We start from the raw sequence: 21,694 nt of genomic DNA on the forward strand, positions 1-21,694 counted from the left end.
ATAGACTAGCTAAATGCTGCCATTTTAAGGATCTGAACCTTAAAGGAAAACCAATGTAGCAAGTCATATTATCCATTCTTTGAAACAAAGAATCTTCAAAAAGAAAGAACTAAAATAAAAAGAAGATTTATCAGAAGAGACTAAGTGGGTTGGACATATTTTTATTTCAACAATGTGGTTAGAACAGGACAATGTTCTTCACAACATTCTTCAATGGATATACTTCCCCACTGCTTTCTGTATGACAATACCAGTTGCATGTTCCTGATCGTATTCCAATTGAAAATTCTCTGCCCATGGGTATCTTGGCTATAGGTTTTCAGTTCATCACAACTTCATCTCTAAAAAATATAATTTTAGAATGTTCGTTTCAACATTTCAGAACAGCATTAAAAGCATATTGGCATCAGCTATGATAAGTGATTGCATAGAACCAATAGATTGTAGATCAGATGACATGAATACAACATAAGATTCTGTTCCCTTCACTCTCACCTCTTAAGCTGAGATAGTTTAAACCAATAAATTGTGCGGTTTGATATAACAGGATATAACAGTAGAATTTTCTCCATAATTTTGATTATGTTATCTTAACATCTTACCTCACACCATATTAATCATACTGGCTATAAAATGGCCTTAATTACTTGGATTTTTCAACATGATATATTTCCTCAAAATTTCTTTAAGCAATGTGTGTTGAGTCTTTGACTCTTCAGATGAATGTGGGAAACTAACTGCATATGCTAATCTACACACAGTTGGAATACAACTGTGATTTCCATACAGTTATAGAATAGTAGTCTTTCAAAGTTGTATTTCCCAATATACTAATGATAATGCATATCTAAGCTTGCTTTCTCCACATCTTACCTTTTTTTCATCCAAAAATACATAGTCCTTCATTCTAAAATGTGTTTATAGGCCTCATATGGGGTCGGTTTGGTTTGTTGCAAGAAGATCGCACAAAATGACTACAAACAACAGCATGACAAAGCAACAATGGTATATTAGGATATTAGCAAGAAAAACCAATTCCCTGCAAAAATTGATGAGACTACAAAAAGACGAAAGTAATAGAAAATGAAGCAAAGTGCTCTTCAGAATTCAAACAGACAAAAGCCTGGTGCATAACACTGCATACTTAATTGTCACTAAGAAAGGCAAAAAAGTCTTGACAATGGGCATGACAATAGTGGAGATAGCAGAATAGAGAAAAATCACTAAATATAAAGAACTGCAAATAGATAACTGTAGTTTTTTAAAAAGCAAAGCTAATACCTATAATAATAGGTGTCTTGTGTATAATGAAAAAATATCTGAAACACCACTTGAACATTATCCCAGCGGCCGATAAGGTCCCACACAGTTGGCCTTCTCTGGGTCCCGTCGACTAAGCAATGTCGTCTGGTGGCCCCAGGGGAAGAGCCTTCTCTGTGGCGGCCCCAGCCCTCTGTAATCAACTCCCCCCGGAGATTAGAACTGCTCCCACCCTCCTTGTCTTCCGTAAACTACTTAAGACCCACCTATACCGCCAGGCATGGGGGATTTGAGACATCTTTCCCCCAAGCTTATTATAATTTATGTTTGGTATGTATGCGCTGTTTGGTTTTTAATTATGATAGGGTTTTTAGTTTTTTAATATTAGATTTGTGCCATTATAATATTGTTTTTTAGCGTTGTTGTGAGCCGCCCTGAGTCTTCGGAGAGGGGCGGCATACAAATCTAATAAATTAATTATTATTATTATTGCCATTGACAGATTTACCACCAGTCGATTGCAAAAGGTAGCTTATTTGCAACAGCTTACAACCATCAAAAACATCTCCCTATTTCAGGTCTCTGAGAAAAACTGATGCCAAAGTGCCAAATCCAGTCTAAACATCTAGCTAACTATATGATATACATAATGACAACACACCTATTACAGATAGTCCTTGACTTATAACAATAATTGATCCCAGAATTGGTGTTGTTAAGTGAAACATTGTTAAATTTTGCCTCATTTTATGTGGTCTTTCATGCCATAGTTGTTAAGTGAATGGCTGCAGTTAATAAGTGAGGCGGAACCAATGAAGATGTTCCGCCCCAGACGCCTGATGGATCCAGAGGGTTTTCAGACGGCGCTTGGGGTTATTCCAGAGGCACTCATCCACAGTTCGGCGGAGTCTCTTGCGGAGGCCTGGAATACGGCTGCTGCGGAGGCTCTCGACCGGATTGCGCCATTGCGACCTCTCCGTGGCGCTAGACCCCGTAGAGCCCCATGGTTCAACGAGGAGCTCCGGGAGTTGAAACGCCAAAAGAGACGTCTAGAGAAGCGATGGAGGAAGAGTAAGTCTGAATCTGATCGAACACTTGTAAGAGCTTTTATTAAGACTTACAAAGTGGCGCTCAAGGCGGCAAGATGCGCGTACCATGCCGCCTTGATTGCATCAGCGGAATCCCGCCCGGCCGCTCTGTTTAGGGTGACCCGCTCCCTTCTTAACCAGGGGGGAGTTGGGGAGCCCTTGCAGAGTAGTGCCGAGGAGTTTAACACGTTTTTCGCTGATAAAGTCGCTCAGATCCGGGCCGACCTCGACTCCAATTGTAAAACAGAGTTGACTGACAACGAGTCAGTCGAGGTGACTGGGGCACGTACTTGTCCACCTGTCTGGGAAGAGTTTGATCTGGTGACACCTGATGAAGTGGACAAGGCCATTGGAGCTGTGAGTTCCGCCACCTGTTTACTGGATCCGTGTCCCTCCTGGTTGGTCTCGGCTGGCAGGGAGGTGACACGGAGCTGGGCCCAGGAGATTACCAACGCTTCCTTGGGGAGGGGAGTTTTTCCATCACTCTATAAAGAAGCGCTTGTGCGCCCCCTCCTCAAGAAGCCTTCCCTGGACCCAGCCGTACTTAACAACTATCGTCCAGTCTCCAACCTTCCCTTTATGGGGAAGGTTGTCGAGAAGGTGGTGGCACTCCAGCTCCAGCGGTCATTGGAAGAAGCCGATTATCTAGGTCCCCAGCAGTCGGGCTTCAGGCCCGGTTACAGCACGGAAACCGCTTTGGTCGCGTTGATGGATGATCTCTGGCGGGCCCGGGACAGGGGTTTATCCTCTGTCCTGGTGCTCCTTGACCTCTCAGCGGCTTTCGATACCATCGACCATGGTATCCTTCTGCACCGGTTGGAGGGGTTGGGGGTGGGAGGCACTGTGCTTCAGTGGTTCTCCTCCTACCTCTCTGGCCGGTCGCAGTCGGTGTTAGTGGGGGGTCAGAGGTCGACTCTGAGGTCTCTCCCTTGTGGAGTACCTCAGGGGTCGGTCCTCTCCCCCTTGCTATTTAACATCTACATGAAACCGCTGGGTGAGATCATCCAAGGACATGGGGTGAGGTATCATCAATATGCCGATGATACCCAGCTTTACATCTCCACCCCATGCCCAGTCAACGAAGCGGTAGAAGTGATGTGCCGGTGCCTGGAGGCTGTTGGGGCCTGGATGGGTGTCAACAGACTCAAGCTCAACCCGGATAAGACGGAGTGGCTGTGGGTTTTGCCTCCCAAGGACAATCCCATCTGTCCGTCCATTACCCTGGGGGGGGAATTATTGACCCCCTCAGAGAGGGTCCGCAACTTGGGCGTCCTCCTCGATCCACAGCTCACATTAGAGAACCATCTTTCAGCTGTGGCGAGGGGGGCGTTTGCCCAGGTTCGCCTGGTGCACCAGTTGCGGCCCTATCTGGACCGGGACTCATTGCTCACAGTCACTCATGCCCTCATCACCTCAAGGTTCGACTACTGTAATGCTCTCTACATGGGGCTACCTTTGAAAAGTGTTCGGAAACTTCAGATCGTGCAGAATGCAGCTGCGAGAGCAGTCATGGGCTTACCCAGGTATGCCCATGTTTCACCATCACTCCGCAGTCTGCATTGGCTGCCGATCAGTTTCCGGTCACAATTCAAAGTGTTGGTTATGACCTTTAAAGCCCTTCATGGCACTGGACCAGAATATCTCCGAGACCGCCTTCTGCCGCACGAATCCCAGCGACCGATTAGGTCCCACAGAGTGGGCCTCCTCCGGGTCCCGTCAACTAAACAATGCCGGTTGGCGGGCCCCAGGGGGAGAGCCTTCTCTGTGGCGGCACCGACTCTCTGGAACCAACTCCCCCCGGAGATCAGAACTGCCCCTACTCTTCCTGCCTTCCGTAAACTCCTCAAAACCCACCTTTGCCGTCAGGCATGGGGGAATTGAAACACCTCCCCTGGGCACGTTGAATTTATATATGATATGCTTGTGTGTGTGTATGTTAGTATAGGGGATTTTCTTAAATTTATAATATTTTAATTAATTGAATTATGTATTGGATTGTTTTTTCACTTGTTGTGAGCCGCCCCGAGTCTTCGGAGAGGGGCGGCATACAAATCCAAATAATAATAATAATAATAATAATAATAATAATAATAATAATAATAATAATAGTAAGTTAAGTGAATCTGGCTTCTCCATTGAATTTGCTCGTGAGAATGTCACAAAAAGTGATCACATGACTTTGGGACACTACAACCCTCATAAATATGAACCAGCTGCCACACACATGAATCTTAATCACATGATCATGGGGATGTTGCAAAGGTTGTAACTGGTGAAAATGATCATAAGTTACTTTTTTCAGCGCCATTGCAACTTTGAATGGTCACTGAACAAAATGTTGTAAGTCAAGGACTACCTGTACTATATCGAACTATTCTACATTATTTCTGAGGATGTACTAGCATCACAATACTAATATACCTACATACAGAATTACTGAATTACTAAAACGATCCAAATAGATTGTTTTCATGTTCTCACCATGTTCTCCTCTCAATTCCAACATTTTTACACTTCTCTAATAACTTTCCTATATAAAAAGCAGTTGTGGATTTAATTGTGAGTCCATTGTGGATCAGGCTTTGTTCTTCTTTTTTTCATATTGACATTATATGCTCTGTGAAATCTCTGTAAAAATGGTCTGCCAAAAAATCAATCAATATTTTTATTAAGCATATTTTTATTAAGCAACAAAAATTATTGTTTATAAGGACAAAAAACGTTTACCAGATTGTTTGAAAGTTCATTGCCTTGCTACTCTATCAGAATAAATTCTAGTTCAAACACTGAAAGAAAACCTGTATTCCTTGAAAAGGAATCAACATTTGATAGTCATGAGAAACAGAACTCAGTGGGAAATATGACTAAGCCCTAGTTAAATGCCAGTCCTTTAGTGAAATAAATGGGGCAGCTCAGGAAGATTTTTGGCTTCTCCAGATTGTGTTTCATGCTGTAACGAGCTTCGCTTTTCTTCTAAGCAGCACAGTCAATTTATTCCAGTTGGCCAATTTCAGGTGGCCTTCTTGTAGGAATCAAATTTTATTTGATTATAAAAGCTGGATTGAAGTGCTTGCTACCTTATTTATTCATTTATTAGGATATTTGGGGTATTTCTTCTCCAGGGTATATATGTGAAAGTGTGTGCATACAATAGGTTTAAAAACCCCTTTGAAAAGAATAAAAAATTGACTGAAGAAAGAAAAGAAAGAAAAAAAATGGTGAACTCATTCTAAATCAGATAAACTCAGTTTTCTGGTATGTTTTCTTTTCTAATGATGTTGCTACAAAATCTGTATTTGTCCATTCCTGCTCCTTCCCCCCCCCCCCCAAGGTTTTAGAAAAGTGTGTGTGTGTATAAAATATATATTACACACACACACACGCACACCCATAACATAATTAGAAGTTTTCTTCTACGTGTGTGTGTGTGTGTGTGTGTATGATCTTTGGCAAGTTAGAGATAAATTCATGAGCATTAAAAAACATGACAAATGCCACTTTAATTTTGAAGCAAATAAAATTTAAATGAGGGTAACGCAACTACCAATTCAGTGTTCACTTAGAGCAGGGGGACCCAAACTTTTTACACAGGGGGCCAGTTCACTGTCCCTCTGACTGTTGGAGGGCCGGACTATAAAAAACCCTATGAACAGATTCCTATGCACACTGCACATACCTTATTTTTTTCTCTCTCACTCACTCTCTTTCTCTCTCTCTTGCTTTCTTTCTCTCTCTTGCTCTCTCTGTCTCTTTCTCACTCTCTCTTGCTATCTCTCTTCCTCCCTCCCTTTCTCTCTCCCTCTCTTTCTCCCCCTTCCTTCCTTCCCTCCCTCCCCTTCCATCCATCCTTCCTTCCTCTCCACTTCTCTTTCCCTCGCTCTTTTCCCCTTCTCTTTCCCTTTTTCTTTCTTTCTCTCCACTTCTCTCGCTCTTTTCCCTCTTTCACCCTCCCTCTTCTCTCCCCGCGGAGGACTCACCTGACAGGCCTCCACCCTCCGACCCCGGACTCCCATTCAATCCCCATTCAGAAAACAGGAGCTAGCAACTCAAAGAGGAGGAGGCGGGTGTGTGCATGTATGTGTGTGTGTTGTGCCCAGGTCGGCTTTCACCAAGCCTTACTTTACCTCGGGTGAGATGAGATTGAGGGGGATGTTCTCACTGCTTTTCCAGTGCGGCCTTGGAAAAGACCCGCGGGCCAGATAAATGGCCTCAGTGGGCCGCATGTGGCCCACAGGCTGTAGTTTGGGGACCGCTGACTTAGAGCCTTATCTGCACCACAAACTGCATTTAATTCTCCCACTGTCCTCAGAAGATTGAGGGAAATATTCATTGATGAGAATGTGGAGAATAATCTGTTAATAATTACTGACCATAACTAAAGTAATATTGTTGAATGAGTTTGTTCTTATGATTCATGTACAGGGTGATTGAAGGCCTCACTAAAACAGAGACATCCACAATCAGTGTAGTTTATCTACTTAATATTGAAATTATTTTAGGGAACATTTATTTGTAGCAATAAAACAATCTCATGAACTTCAGAATATTTTACTCTCCTGATTTTATGTACTGTGCCCAGACTTTTTGTGAAAGTTACATGCCTTCATTTGCTGATAAGGTCAGAGCTACTATTTATACTTTCTCTCTGAATGTTTACTGCCTATGTTGTAAACATTGATATGTACTAAAAGAGGAAGGAAATAAATTATGGTAGGAATTTGTAGAATATAAATAAACAGAGTGAAATAAAATTCCATGATCTGTTCCTGTTTTGGCAAAATGTCACTGTTAGATGATAAACAGGACTCTTTGAATTGACCCTGTGGCCCAAGATTGGACAGCTACCTGGGAGATCCAACACCAAAACCCCCCTACCAGAGCAAGCAAAGAATGATTGATTTAAACAGAGAAAGAAAATGACTAAAAAGATTCTCAGACTTCAAGGAAGATACTAAAAAATCTATCAATAGAATAAAATAGAACAGAACAGAATAGAATAATCAAATTTGCAGACAACACCAAGCTAGCGGGGGTAGCCAACACCCTAGAGGACAGGCTCAAAATACAGAAAGACCTAGACAGATTAACACTATGGGCCCATGCTAACAAAATGATGTTTAATGTCGACAAGAGCAAAGTCCTTCACCTAGGTAAAAAAAAAACCTAGACATACATACAGCCTGGGAGAAACCCCACTTAACAGTAGTGACTGTGAAAGAGATCTCGGAGTCTTGGTGGATAATCAACTAAACATGAGCCAGCAACGTGCAGCAGTGGCCAAAAAAGGCAACCCAATCCTAAGCTGCATCAACACTCCAAGACCAGGGAAGTATTAATACTACTCTACTACGCCCTGGTCAGACCACATCTGGAATACTGCATCCAGTTCTGGTCACCACACTTCAAGAGAGACACTTCTGGAGAAGGTGCAGTCTTGAAACCAAGACTTACATAGAGAGATTGCAGAAACTGGGCATGGATAGCGTAGATAAAAGGAGGGCCAGAGGGGACATGATAGCAGTATACAGGTATATTAGGGGTTGCCACAGAGAGAAGGGGGTCACTCTATTCTCCAGGGCACCAGAGGGCCGGACAAGGAACAACGTCTGGAAGCTGACCAAGGAGAGATTCAACCTGGAAATAAGGAAGAACTTCCAGACGGTCAGAGGGATCAACCAGTGGAACAACCTGCCTGCAGAGGTTGTGAACTCCCCAACTCTGGACACTTTCAAGAGAGATTGAACTGCCATTTGGCTGGGGTGCTATAGGAGTTTTGACTCGATGACCTTCATGGTCCCCTTCAACTCTAACAATCAATCAATCAATCAATCAATCAATCAATCATAGAGTCGAGTCGCGTCAAATAGAACAGAACAGAACAGAACGGAACAGTTCTAGGCCAGAAGCCAAAACTCATTAAGGAACTCCCTCTGAAGTGATTCTGTCAATCAACCAAAACTCACATTTCTCCGTAGCCTCTCCCAACAATACAGATTGCATGGTTTAGAGCAGTTGGGAAGCAGAAGTCCTTTTTTAACTCCAAAGCTCAATACAGCCATGATTTACAAACGTCGTTCACCACACCAAATTTTCACGAGCCTGTCCCCTATATAGTGACAAGAATAGAATAGAAAAGTTGGAAGGGATCTTGGAGGTCTTCTAATCCAACACCCACCCACCCCCGCACTTAGGCAGCAAACCCTACACCATTTCAGACATGACAATACAAATGAAGTACCCTGATAAATTCAAGCTCCAACTTTGTCACCAATAATGTACCTTAGCTTCTAATATCTTCCAATCAATTCTCATCTCAAGAGGTGGATATTTGGTCTTCTAATGTTCTTTTATTCTCATTTGGTCTTAATTGCTTCATACTTTATTTATCTGAGATAACAACCAGGTAGGACATTTGGGATAAGTATAGTTTTTCCTTAGGTATGTAGCATGTACTGGACTGTCAGTAAATCAATAGAACTAAGTGTTATAAGGAATTGTGTTTTGCTGGAGTGAATGATGTCTGAGTGAAAGTTGGAGCCAGGTTTGACAATGTCCATAAAAGTGTATGCATTGAGATACACATAAATTTCAGATTTTGGGGTTTGGGCACCATAAAAAGAGGAACAAGAGCAAGGATACATTTTGTGTCCACGTATCTATTGCAGTATCTATTCAGGTATCCATAGTGTCTTGTCCAACCTGGTTCACCAGTATATGATGTAGGGGTGGAACAGAATGAAGGATCAATCCTCTGGTGTCAACTTGCATTCAGTCAAGTACCACAAGAGTATAAAAAACCATATGGAGTGTTGTATATACTCCTGGTCAGTTGGAGGATGGTGAAGAGTTAAATGACTCTGATACAGATAGTGTTTATGAATTAGTGCCAGGCCCTGGGTTATAGCTATCAGAACAGGTGGGAGGCCAGCCACAGGATGTTACTATGAGTCCAGACTTCAGTGAGAAAGAGACAGACAGTCTCTGGTTAAACCCTCACTTCAGAAGAGTTCAAAACCGCAAGGAGCAAGTGTTAGAGAAAAGATATTAAGGGGAGGAATGGGTTAATTACTGGAGTGATGTATTCATCATGTTAGGGTGCCAGCGAAGAAGAAGGGTGGAGTTTTTCAGTGTTGTAAATCCATCATGGACGTGTGTCGTTTCGCCTCCGGAGTGAGTTAGCTTATTCTTTGTTACTTCACAGCTATTCCTGGTGCTTTTGAACTATGCTGTATAGACATAAATCTTAAGATAAGGGAGGAGGCATGGAGGAATGTTTGTGTGCTCTAATTGCTAAAGATAAAAGAGAGAGGAATGTGACTATCTTTAATGTGTTTTGAATACGGAGGAGATAAATAAAGATGGAGTTTTTGTTTATGAAATCCTGCATTCAGTAAGCATTATTCTCAATGTAACTGAAGTTCTACCAGAATCCAGAACATGGAAGGATGCAAAAATAGGTAATTCTATTCCAACTGACATCTCAGCAACCTTCTATGCTTTGCCTCCCCTTTACTAATATACTGCCTCCTTAGAACAGGAAGGTAATAAGGTACATTTCCTGGTAACACCAATTAAATATAAATAGTCCCTGTTTAGTCTATTGCAAAAAATGTATTTGTGCATATGTTCTTTAAGTTTTCAATACACTGTGACCCTTATTTTCACTCTACCATCCTTGTCACATTTTTCTATTTTGGGGTTCCCAAAGAGTCACAAATCAGAGAAATCAAACCTAACTTGGTTCTTCCTCAATCTGATTGCTAACATCTACTAAATTGCTCCCGTTGTTTATAAAATATAGCCTAGGAAAGAAATCACAATTTGATTACGGGTTACTTGCTGACTTACTAAATGGGAAATTTCTTTTATGACTAATCCCTTAATGTAATTCTATTTATTCTAAAGATAGCTTGAACTTCTTTTTCTTTCACTTGCAGGCATAAGTTTTTCTGCAAATAAAGTGGATGAATTTTACTAGCAACGAATAAAGAGAAAGCCATCATATTCAAATTGAAAGGATCTCTATATTTCAAAATCTTCATATTTTATATCCCCTTTCTGCTTCTATTTTTATCAAAATTTGATGAATAATGTGATTCAAATAATCACCAATTTCCATTTTAACAAATGCTTGCATTCCCATTTATGTTATACCGCACCGTCTTTTGAATATGGAAATTTGGCAATTATCTGAATAAGTTCAAGTTATGAATTATAGATATAAATTATGTATTATAAACAGAATAGCAGGATCTTAAATTATTTGCCTTTTTCTTTTGAATATTCTGGAGCATATTATTACCAGTGTGATGTAACAGTGTCAAAACAAAACAAAATTTCCTACTTAATACTACTCTTGTATGCCCACTATTCTGCCATTACACTTACTGAGTACCTCTGTAACAAATATATAAAGAAAAGCAGACAGATTTTGAGATTGCAGGCAGTGTTCCCTCTAATTTTTTTTGGGGGGGGCAGAAAAGCATAGTGTCTGAGCGGCAGTCCCTTCGGGACTGGGCGGCACTCTTTCCCTCTCACTCTTTCCCCCTCGGCTTCTGGGCAGGTTTGAAAAACTCTGAGTTGATGATGATTTTTAAGTGAGCCATTGCTCACTGCTCAGCTTAGAGGGAACTATGGTTGCAGGTGATCAGGGAATATGAAGTATACAGTCAAAAAAAGAATGAGAAGAAGGGGAATGAGAAGAATGGGAAGGGGAAGACATTGGAGAACACAAGACAAATAAAACATATGAGGCTATCCTGCAATCTACAGCTCCTTCACTGCAAAAACATATGGACAACTCATCTTGATCAAGGAAAATCTATAGATGCAATTTATATTGACTTCTCCAAAGCCTTTGATTCAGTGGTCCATGACAAACTACTTCAAAAACTCAAATCCTATGGCATCTCAGGATCCCTCCACAGCTGGATTACTGCATTTCTGTCTAACAGGCAACAAGTAGTCAAAATAGGAAGCTCCATATCCACACCCGTCCCTGTTAAAAGCGGTGTCCCCCAAGATAGCGTACTGGGACCTACACTCTTCATTCTCTACATCAACGACCTTTGCGACCTCATCACAAGCAACTGTGTTCTTTTTGCAGATAATGTAAAACTCTTCAACACCACTGATAACACAACCACCCTACAAAAAGACCTAGACTCAGTTTCTGACTGGTCCAACACATGGCAACTCCAAATCTCAACCAGCGAATGCTCCGTCCTACACATCGGCAAAAAGAATCAGAACTTCAAATACAAAGTTAAAAAACAAATTATCACAGATAATTCCCACTCGGTCAAGGACCTTGGGATACTAATAACTAAAGATCTAAGTGCCAAAGCCCACTGCAACAACATCGCTAAGAAGGTCTCAAGAGTTGTTAATCTAATCCTACGTAGCTTCTACTTTGGAAACCTCACACTACTTACCAGAGCTTACAAAACTTTCACCAGACCCATCCTCGAATACAGCTCATCTCTTTGGAACCCATATCACATCTCAGATATTAACACCCTTGAAAATGTTCAAAGATACTTCACAAGAAGGGCCCTTCATTCCTCCACTCGAAACAGAATACCCTACGAAACTAGACTTACAATCCTGGGTCTTGAAAGCTTAGAACTACAACATCTTAAACATGATATAAGTATTGCCCACAAGATCATGTTTCAACGTCCTGCCTGTCAAAGACTACTTTACCTTCAACCACAACAACACAAGAGCACACAACAGATTCAAGCTTAACATTAACCGCTCCAAACTTGACTGTAAAAAATATGACTTTAGTAATTGGGTTCTTGAAGTGTGGAACTCATTACCGGACTCCATAGTATTATCCCCTAACCCCCAACATTTTACCCTTAGAACATCCACGGTTGACCTCTCCAGATTCCTAAGACGTCAGCAAGGGGCGTACATAAGCACACTAGAGTGCCTTCCGTTCCCTGTCCTATAGTCTCTCCTATATCTCGTACTTTTTCTCTACTATATCCTCTATAACCTTCATTGTGTATTATTGTGTATTGGACAAAATAAATAAATAAATAAATAAATAAATAAATAAATAAATAAATAAATAAATAAATAAATAAATAAATAAATAAATAAATAAATAAATAAATAAAATATTTGGTGGATAGTGACAGAATTGTGATAGAACCACATACTTAAAGAAGTATATTAAAAAATTAGAATGAAATGATTGAAGTTCAAAAGGGTTGGGGTACATGGACATGGACATCTGCAGACATCTGGGAGTTTGTATTTTAGCTCACAGCAGAAGAATTAAGTTGCATTTATAGAACTTAAGAAGATTTGGGAGAAGTAAGAACTACAGTCTCCAGCAAGGCTGTGGTGAGGGAATAAAGATAAATTTGCAACCTTTCAGATTCAATCATGTTAGTAGAAGCTCATGTAGACGCAATGGACTCAAATCCTTTAGCTGACTTTGGTTGATTCATAAACAACAACTTTTTCCATTTTAGGGTGATTTGACCACAGTACATATTCTGAAGTTGATGCCTCTTGTTTAACTTATTGCAATGCACATCACATTGTGTTGAAGTTGACTCAGAAGATGAAGCTAAAACTGTCTATAGCAGCTACATTGCTAATAGTTTAGGTGGGCACTGGTAATGATTGTAGCCCAATCTTTGTCAAACTTTAGGATCTTTATTTTTTTTTTTGAGATTAGATTTTAAATTGTTTTTATTTAGAAAAATAATTCCCAAGGAAAAAGAATACCTTAAGTGTTGAATAAGTTTGCTTTTACAGTTGCAATGAAAAAATGATCTGAATCAGGAAATTTTGTAAATATATAAACTTTGCTAGAAATATTTGCCTTACCTCCAACTATTTTAAAAAATACCACAGAAGCTCATCCAATCTCTTAATAAAAAAAGTAAAAACCAGAGATACTTAAAGTAGAAAAGAGTTAACCAAAAGATCAGTCGTGAAGGTATTTTTTCAGCAAAAGGAAATCCAATGGCAATATCATTATTATATTATAAGAGTGTCTATTGAAAAATAACCTGGATGTTTGTTCAGAAAGGAATGTATCCAGAGTGGTAGGAAGTGAATTCAGAGGTCAGCGTTACTTAGAAGTTGGGAAAACATTTGTTCTCAAAACTTTGGCCCTCCTTTTAAATGTTATGTTTGACAAAGATTTCTGATGGGATAAAAGCACTTCAATCATGATTTACTTCTTGCCTGATTGAAAGACAAAATACAAATAACTTTTAAAGGTGGAGAAAAAAGCGTATATATTTTTTTGCTTCAAGCAATAGTTCTCACACCATTGGCATGCTCTGCCTTCCTTTATAGATACTGATTGCCTTAATAATTGATGAAATCTGTCTGTACCATCTATATTATATAGATTGTATGGCTAATGTAATCTCATGGTTCCTGGTAGTAGGAAAATCAATTTAAAGAACAATTTTGTACCTAGGCTAAAATCCCAGTGATTCCTAGATGATCTTTGCAGAGTAGGCTGGAAAAAATGAGAGACAGGGAAGTTAAATTATAGGAATTAAAGGAAATTCAATAGGTAGAGAAGGCAGAGTAGGCAAACGGTAATGGTCTAAGAGTGAGGAAATTGCAGTAGTCATTAAAGAAAGCAGAAGAAAAAATACAAGTCATGAAGAACTGAGGCAAGCTAGAGTTACTAAGAGAAGTTGGGGTTACAGTAAATTTCACATTCAAACAAACCTTGTCCAAACCTTATGTTCAGCCAGCCATATTTTTGATGGTAGAGTTTGGTAGCATTGGTAGAATCTATTGCTGAATACAACACATGAACCTATAGACGTTAATGTGCTTTATGAAAGGAAATATAATTGTTTTCTTTGGTTTTATAACTAGTGGCTCTGGTTGGAAGCTTGACAGGAAAAATTAGAAAACTGCCATATCTCAAATTTTGTAACAGGCCTGCATAATTCATGAACACACCCACACCCAAACACACAGCCATTTATATTCAGATAATAAAGTTTGGTTTAGAGATACTGAAATAGAAATGATCAATGCTTTGTAAACCACAATACAACTGATGGATTGTATTCCTAATATATGAAGTGGAACATGGTTCTTTAAGCTACATCGCATTTTTTAAATTTGGATAATTTATTTAATACACTCTTGGAAGGTTATAGACATAATAAATCTTAATTTCAGCAATGAATTTGACAAATACATTTATGATACTCTAATTAGCAAACTGGTTATGCTATGATCTGGGTGACGAGACTATTAAGTGGATACACAACTGAATCCAAATCATGCTCAACAAGTTCCTCTGCAGGCACATAGTTCAGGCCTAGATTATATACTCTTTATCTATCTATCTATCTATCTATCTATCTATCTATCTATCTATCTATCTATCTATCTATCTATCTACCTACCTACCTACCTACCTACCTACCTATCTATCTAGCTATCTAGCTATCTAGCTATCTAGCTATCTAATTAATTGGATTTATATGCCGCCCCTCTCTGAGATCTCAGGGCAGTTGACAACATATAAAAACAATACAGTATCATAATCCAATTAATTTTAAACAGTTAATCTAAAACCCTAATAGAAACATAGAATCATAGAAGACTGACGGCAGAAAAAGACCTCATGGTCCATCTAGTCTGCCCTTATACTATTCCTGTATTTTATCTTACAATGGATATATGTTTATCCCAGGCATGTTTAAATTCAGTTACTGTGGATTTACCAAGCACGTCTGCTGGAAGTTTGTTCCAAGGATCTACTACTCTTTCTATTTTCCTATTAAAAGCACTTCCCTCCTGGACCTTATTTAACCCTTTAACATATTTAAATGTTTCGATCATGTCCCCCCTTTTCCTTCTGTCCTCCAGACTATACAGATTGAGTTCATTAAGTCTTTCCTGATACGTTTTATGCTTAAGACCTTCCACCATTCTTGTAGCCCGTCTTTGGACCCGTTCAATTTTGTCAATATCTTTTTGTAGGTGACTGCACTGCACTGTTCACCCATTTTGAGACTGTCAGAAATCACTACCCCTAAATCCTTCTCTTCTGAAGTTTTTGCTAACACAGAACTGCCAATGCAATACTCAGATTGAGAATTCCTTTTCCCCAAGTGCATTATTTTACATTTTGAAACATTAAACTAATAATAGTATTAAAATTCAGTCAATGTCATTCACACAACAAACATACACTATATTCATTTGGCCAGGGGGCTAGGTCTAATGTCCCCAAGCCTGGCAGCATTGATGAGTCTTAAGACTCTAGCGGAAGGTTATGACCTATAAAGCCCTACATGGCATTGGACCAGAATATCTCTGAGACCGCCTTCTGCTGCACAAATCCCAGCGGGTCCCGTCGACTAAACAATGTCGGCTGGTGGAACCCAGGGGAAGAGCCTTCTCTGTGGTGGCCCCAGCCCTCAGGAATCAACTCCCTCCAGAGATTGGAATAGCCTCCACTTTCCTCGCCTTCTGTAAAATGCTGAAGACCCACCTTTGTCACCAGGCGTGGGGATAATTATCACCTTCTCTCCCCCTTTTTTTTATTATGTTTTTGGCTTTACTGTATGATGGATTATGTTGAATGTGTATGATTGTATAGTTAGGGATTTTACTATGTTATTAATGTTTTTTAAATTGATTTAATTTTTCTACTATTGGATTTGTAATGTATTAGAAACATAGAAACATAGAAGTCTGACGGCAGAAAAAGACCTCATGGTCCATCTAGTCTGCCCTTATACTATTTTCTGTATTTTATCTTAGGGTGGATATATGTTTATCCCAGGCATGTTTAAATTCAGTTACTGTGGATTTATCTACCATGTCTGCTGGAAGTTTGTTCCAAGGATCTACTACTCTTTCAGTAAAATAATATTTTCTCATGTTGCTTTTGATCTTTCCCCCAACTAACTTCAGATTGTGTCCCCTTGTTCTTGTGTTCGCTTTCCTATTAAAAACACTTCCCTCCTGGACCTTATTTAACCCTTTAACATATTTAAATGTTTCAATCATGTCCCCCCTTTTCCTTCTGTCCTCCAGACTATACAGATTGAGTTCATTAAGTCTTTCCTGATACGTTTTATGCTTAAAACCTTCCACCATTCTTGTAGCCCGTCTTTGGACCCGTTCAATTTTGTCAATATCTTTTTGTAGATGAGGTCTCCAGAACTGAACACAGTATTCCAAATGTGGTCTCACTAGCACTCTATATAGCGGGATCATAATCTCCCTCTTCCTGCTTGTTATACCTCTAGCTATGCAGCCAAGCATCCTACTTGCTTTTCCTACCGCCTGACTGCACTGTTCACCCATTTTGAGACTGTCAGAAATCACTACCCCTAAATCATTTTCTTCTGAAGTTTTTGCTAACACAGAACTGCCAATACAATACTCAGATTAAGGATTCCTTTTGCCCAAGTGCATTATTTTACATTTGGAATACAGTGATCCCTCGAGTTTCGCGATCTCGATCTCCGCGAAACGCTATATCGCGATTTTTCCCACGATGACATCACTCTCTTCCTTCCTCTTGCTCTCGAGCGGCAAACGGCGGGTGAACGGGGCGAGCGACGAGCGGCGGGTGAACGGGGCGAGCGGTGAGCGAATGGGGCGAGCAGCAAACGGCGGGCGGGCATCAGCGAGGATCCGAGGCGGCGGGGAAGACCCAGGGAAGGTTCCTTCAGCCGCCTAGCAGCTGATCTGCTCGGTAGTGCAGCAGCAGCGAGGAGCCAAAGATGGGGTTTCCCCTTTGCGTGGGCGGCTGGGAAACCCCAATCTTCGGCTCCTCGCTGCTGCTGCGCTACCGAACAGATCAGCTGCTAGGCGGCCGAAGGAACCTTCCCTGGGTCTTCCCCGCCACCCACACGCAAACCCCACCATCTGCGCATGTGCGGCCATGAAAAAAAGGGCACGCATGCGCAGATGGTGTTTTTACTTCCGGAACCCTACATCGCGAAAAATCGATTATCGCGAGGGGTCCTGGAACGGAACCCTCGCGATAATGGAGGGATCACTGTATTGTATTACTGTTATGTTGTGAGCCGCCCCGAATCTTCGGAGAGTGGCGGCATGCAAATCTAATAAACTATAAAACTATAACTATAAGGTGAGGAGAGTGGGGGCAGTGCAGATCTCTGGAGGGAAGTTAATTCCAGAGGGCTGGAGCTCCCACAGAGAAGGCTCTTCCCCTAGATCCTGCCAAGCGACATTGTCTAGTTGACAGGACCTGGAGAAGGCTGACTCTGTGGGACCTCACCGACTGCTGGGACTCCTGTGGCAAGAGGCGGTCCCGCAAGTAATCTGGTCTGATGCCATGTAGTTACCAGACTTGCCTTAATTACCTTTAAATTGTGTACGCCTTCAAAACCAGATTTCCAAGCACACATTTATTAATGGCTTGGATATGTGTTAGAAATGCTTATCATATGTGCAGATGATACAAAATTGGGATGTCAAACTTCCACCCACAGGCCGGATGTGTTAAGCCATGTCCAAATAGGCCACAGCTTCAAAAAGGCAAAATCTGTCACAATACGTTACATGACAGCAATTTGACACCACAAGTTTGACACCCGTGAAATAGGTAATCTTGTAGAAGATGGAAATGAAATTCAAATTACATGATTAAGTTTTAAAAATGGGTTGAAAATAATAGAACAAAATTTAACAGAGACAATGCCGTCAGTCTTCTATGTTTCTATGTTTCTAAGTTCTCCAATTAGAAAATGTAAATGAAATATATAGCTATGGCATGAGAGCTACCAGGCTGGGCAATAGTACTTGTGAAAAAGATCCCAGAATAGTAGTTGATTACAAACTGAATATGATTACACTAGTATTTTTTGGCAGACAGACAGGAAATCTGAATTATTAAACTATTAAATTAATGACAATTCCTTTCTAATTCTGTGTTGCTTTGACATTCACCATCTCCTCAAGGAGGAATTTAAGCAAAATTAAACAGAATCAAAATAATTCCTATGAATATTTCATTCTCCGGAAACAGACAATGTTCTCTATCACCCCAAAGTGTAGGGTGTAAAATGGGGGTGATCTCCTGAGTTTGGAAGGGTTTGGTGACTCTCTATCCTCCTGGATGACCATGTCCACCCCTCCCAGTCCATCCCGCCCCTCCCAAGAGTATCCATGCAGCATATTCATCATTCCAGGTAAGTGCAAGGGCTGCACAGAGGTTTTGGGATGGGGCGGGTTCCAATTATTTTTTACTACCGGTTCTGTGAGTGTGTTTTTGTGGGTGTCATGCAGCAGTCAGGTGGGCTTGGCTTCAGATGGGTGTGTCTTCATGGTCAGGTGACCAGGGGGGCATTGCCTACATGTAAAATATGATGAATTATTACTTCATTTCTGAAGTGTACTATAAATTACTATGTAATTTAATCTTATCTCAAAACATCCAATTCACTATTTATTCTATTTTCATATATGTCTTGTGCTTCCGATTTCCATGTCTATGCAGAAATGGTCTTTGTGTGTTTATGTATGACCATATTTCATTTCATTTATTCGATTTGTATGCCACCCCTCTCCAGAGACTCAGAGTGGCTCATAACACAAAACATGATACAAATCCAACAATAAAAAAGCAATTTAAAACCCTACGTATAAAAAACAATCATACATCTCAGACAAACCTTGCGTAAAACGGGAACGACCTGGGGGAGTCAATTTCCCCATGCCTGACGGCAGAGGTGGGTTTTGAGGAGTTTGCGAAAGGCAAGGAGGTTGGGGGCAATCCTAATCTCTGGGGGGAGTTGATTCCAGAGGGTCAGGGCCACCACAGAGAAGGTTCTTCCACTGGGTCCCACCTGATGACATTGTTTCGTCGACGGGACCCGGAGAATGCCAATGTAAATTAAGATACACAGATTCCTAAAAAAACCTCCACCCTTTCTGCTTCACTAATTTGTAACTTACCAAGGCTTTTCTATGCATCTTCTTATAATCTATGTAATTGTTAATTGCTCCAAACCCTCTTTTCAATAAATTGTTCTAACCACCCTTATCAAATTCAATTCACTGAGCTTTTGTTCTTTGACATGTATGTTTTCTTGATGCATGGTTTTAAATGCAAATTTTCCTGAGGTAAGCTCTCTTTTTATATGGAGCTACTGCTGCATACATGAATCTTCAGTAATGTATCTTTTTTCCACATACACACTTTTTTGTGAATATTTGGTCAGGGCAAAATGAAAGCTAGAAATGTTGGACTGATGACCCTAAGAAGTCTATAGGGAATAGAATGCCAAATTCCATTTCCAGTTGAATTCTTGGCAGAATTCTTTTACATTCCCTGTGTGAACTTGACATTTGCTCACCCCTATTTTAAACCTAAAAATACTACCAAGTGGACTGATTTCTAATTTACCTAGACAAACATTCTTTGATGGCTTTGTTCTTCCCTTCTGCCTTCTTTGCCCAGAAACTGTGTATTTCTTGAAGAAGAATGTCAAACAGAGCCACACATCTGTCTTTCAAATTACAGCTCCTAGTTTAACTAAACAAGCACTTTTTTCCTCCCCAAGAAATGTTTCCTCTGACTGGTAACAGGAAATTTCTCAACGTTCAAACAATAGAGGGAGATATTTTTCCATACATAGCATGAAGCGTGTCTGCAATGCTTTAGTTAATGGGATGGAAGTTTCTGGACTCCATTAATATTTTGCTTTATTGTTCCATTATGTTTATAGCTTAAAAGTATGAATGTTTCTCATGTATTATGGAATATAATGGAACCAGTGCAATATAGCTAATCTTCTTTCAGCATGTGCATCCATTGCCAGAGAATGTGTTCTTCAAATCAGAGGACTTAAATAAGATTTTTAGTACTGAAGATAACTATATAAACACATTTGTTATAATTATCAATTGCATTCAAACACCAATATCCTATGACTGGGGCAGAGAATCAACAATTCCTAGGCCATAGATGTAAATTACTCAACAATAGCTCATCTTCAAGGTCATCAAGTACTGAATCGGAGTTTTTTAAATTGTGGGAAGGGCAGGAGAGAAAATCAAACTCAGGAACATATAAATCATTGGCACTGCAAATCTTACTAGCAGTTTTTTGATAGCTTCATTCTTGTCTGCAGTAAAGTTCTTACCTTGCCAAGATGTGTTTCTATATCTAATGCCAAGTCAAATAGACGAATAGCCAAGCAAAGTCGCTTAGTGTTAGATTTGTTGATTATTAACAGGTACTAGTTTGAAAAATCTGTCAGTAAGTGCAAGTATTTATTATATATATTGTCCAGATTATAAGCACAATATATAGTTAAGGAAGAAAAGGGGAATGTAAAATATCAGTAAGACCCCTGTATTTGATGTGGATGTTGATATCAAAAGTTGATGTCCTCTCTCTGTGTGTGTTCATCCCACAAGCACACATACATGTGCATGCCTGCACAAAACTAAGAAGCGACATGTTTATTTTGATATGCAGAATTAAAATTCAAGCCAAAATCATGCTCTATTAAAAGGAGAATTAGAAATATAAAGTTGAGAAAAATAATTGAAAGAACATGAAAAATTAAATTTATTGATTGATTGATTTTGTCCATTACACAATGAGGGTTTTAGTGGTAAACTACATGATGAAGGTTATAGAGGATATATTAATGATAAAATATATCTAAGAAAGAATAGAAGGTAAGATATAGGAATAAAACATATCAATCAAAGAATAGAAAAAGTGATACAGGAATCGAAGAAAGGTATAGGAGATATAGGAGAGCAATAGGACAGGGGACGGAAGGCACTCTAGTGCACTTGTACTCGCCCCTTCCTGACCTCTTAGGAATCTGGATAGATCAACTATGGATAATCTAAGGGTAAAGTGTTGGGGGTTTGGAGATGACACTATGGAGTCCGGTAATGAGTTCCACGCTCCAACAACTCAGTTACTGAAGTCATGTTCATCTAAGAATCCAATAACTTTCCATGGTATAGTATTCATTATCTACTTTACTACCGTAATTTTATTTTATTCATTTATTTTATTAAATTAATTAACAGCCCTTCTTTCCACAAGGTAACTTTACTAATGCTATTCAGATGATGAGAGTATGGCAATTAAATCCTTTTGTGCCAATACAACCTAAACGTATTCTAGCACTATGTCAATAGACACCATAATTATGATGACATAAGCTAATAATACAAATTCTAAGCCTTTTACTCATCTCAATGGAGAGCCAAAATTTACTGTCCTTCTGTCTTTCTTCTATTAGAAATTAAAAACACTGGTTTATACTTAGATTCTTAAACTATAGAGAAAGAGCTGTAAAGGCCCAATTTAGGTCATATGTGCTTGA

At 39.9% G+C, this 21,694-nt stretch overlaps 1 long non-coding RNA gene across 1 annotated transcript in view; it reads right to left on the reverse strand.

Annotated features, from left to right (window-relative positions):
* Positions 1 to 255: 255 nt before the first annotated feature.
* LOC139155537 (uncharacterized) overlaps positions 256 to 21,694 on the reverse strand; it is a 28,017-nt gene continuing 6,578 nt past the window's right edge. Inside the window, exons 2-3 of the long non-coding RNA XR_011557083.1 lie at positions 874 to 974; positions 256 to 341 (exon numbers count right to left, since the gene is read on the reverse strand). This is a non-coding gene — a long non-coding RNA (uncharacterized lncRNA). The remainder of the gene's footprint in view (positions 342 to 873; positions 975 to 21,694) is intronic.

This window comes from Erythrolamprus reginae, unplaced genomic scaffold (genome assembly GCF_031021105.1).
Source record: "Erythrolamprus reginae isolate rEryReg1 unplaced genomic scaffold, rEryReg1.hap1 H_28, whole genome shotgun sequence".
NCBI classification, from domain to species: Eukaryota; Metazoa; Chordata; class Lepidosauria; order Squamata; family Dipsadidae; genus Erythrolamprus; species Erythrolamprus reginae.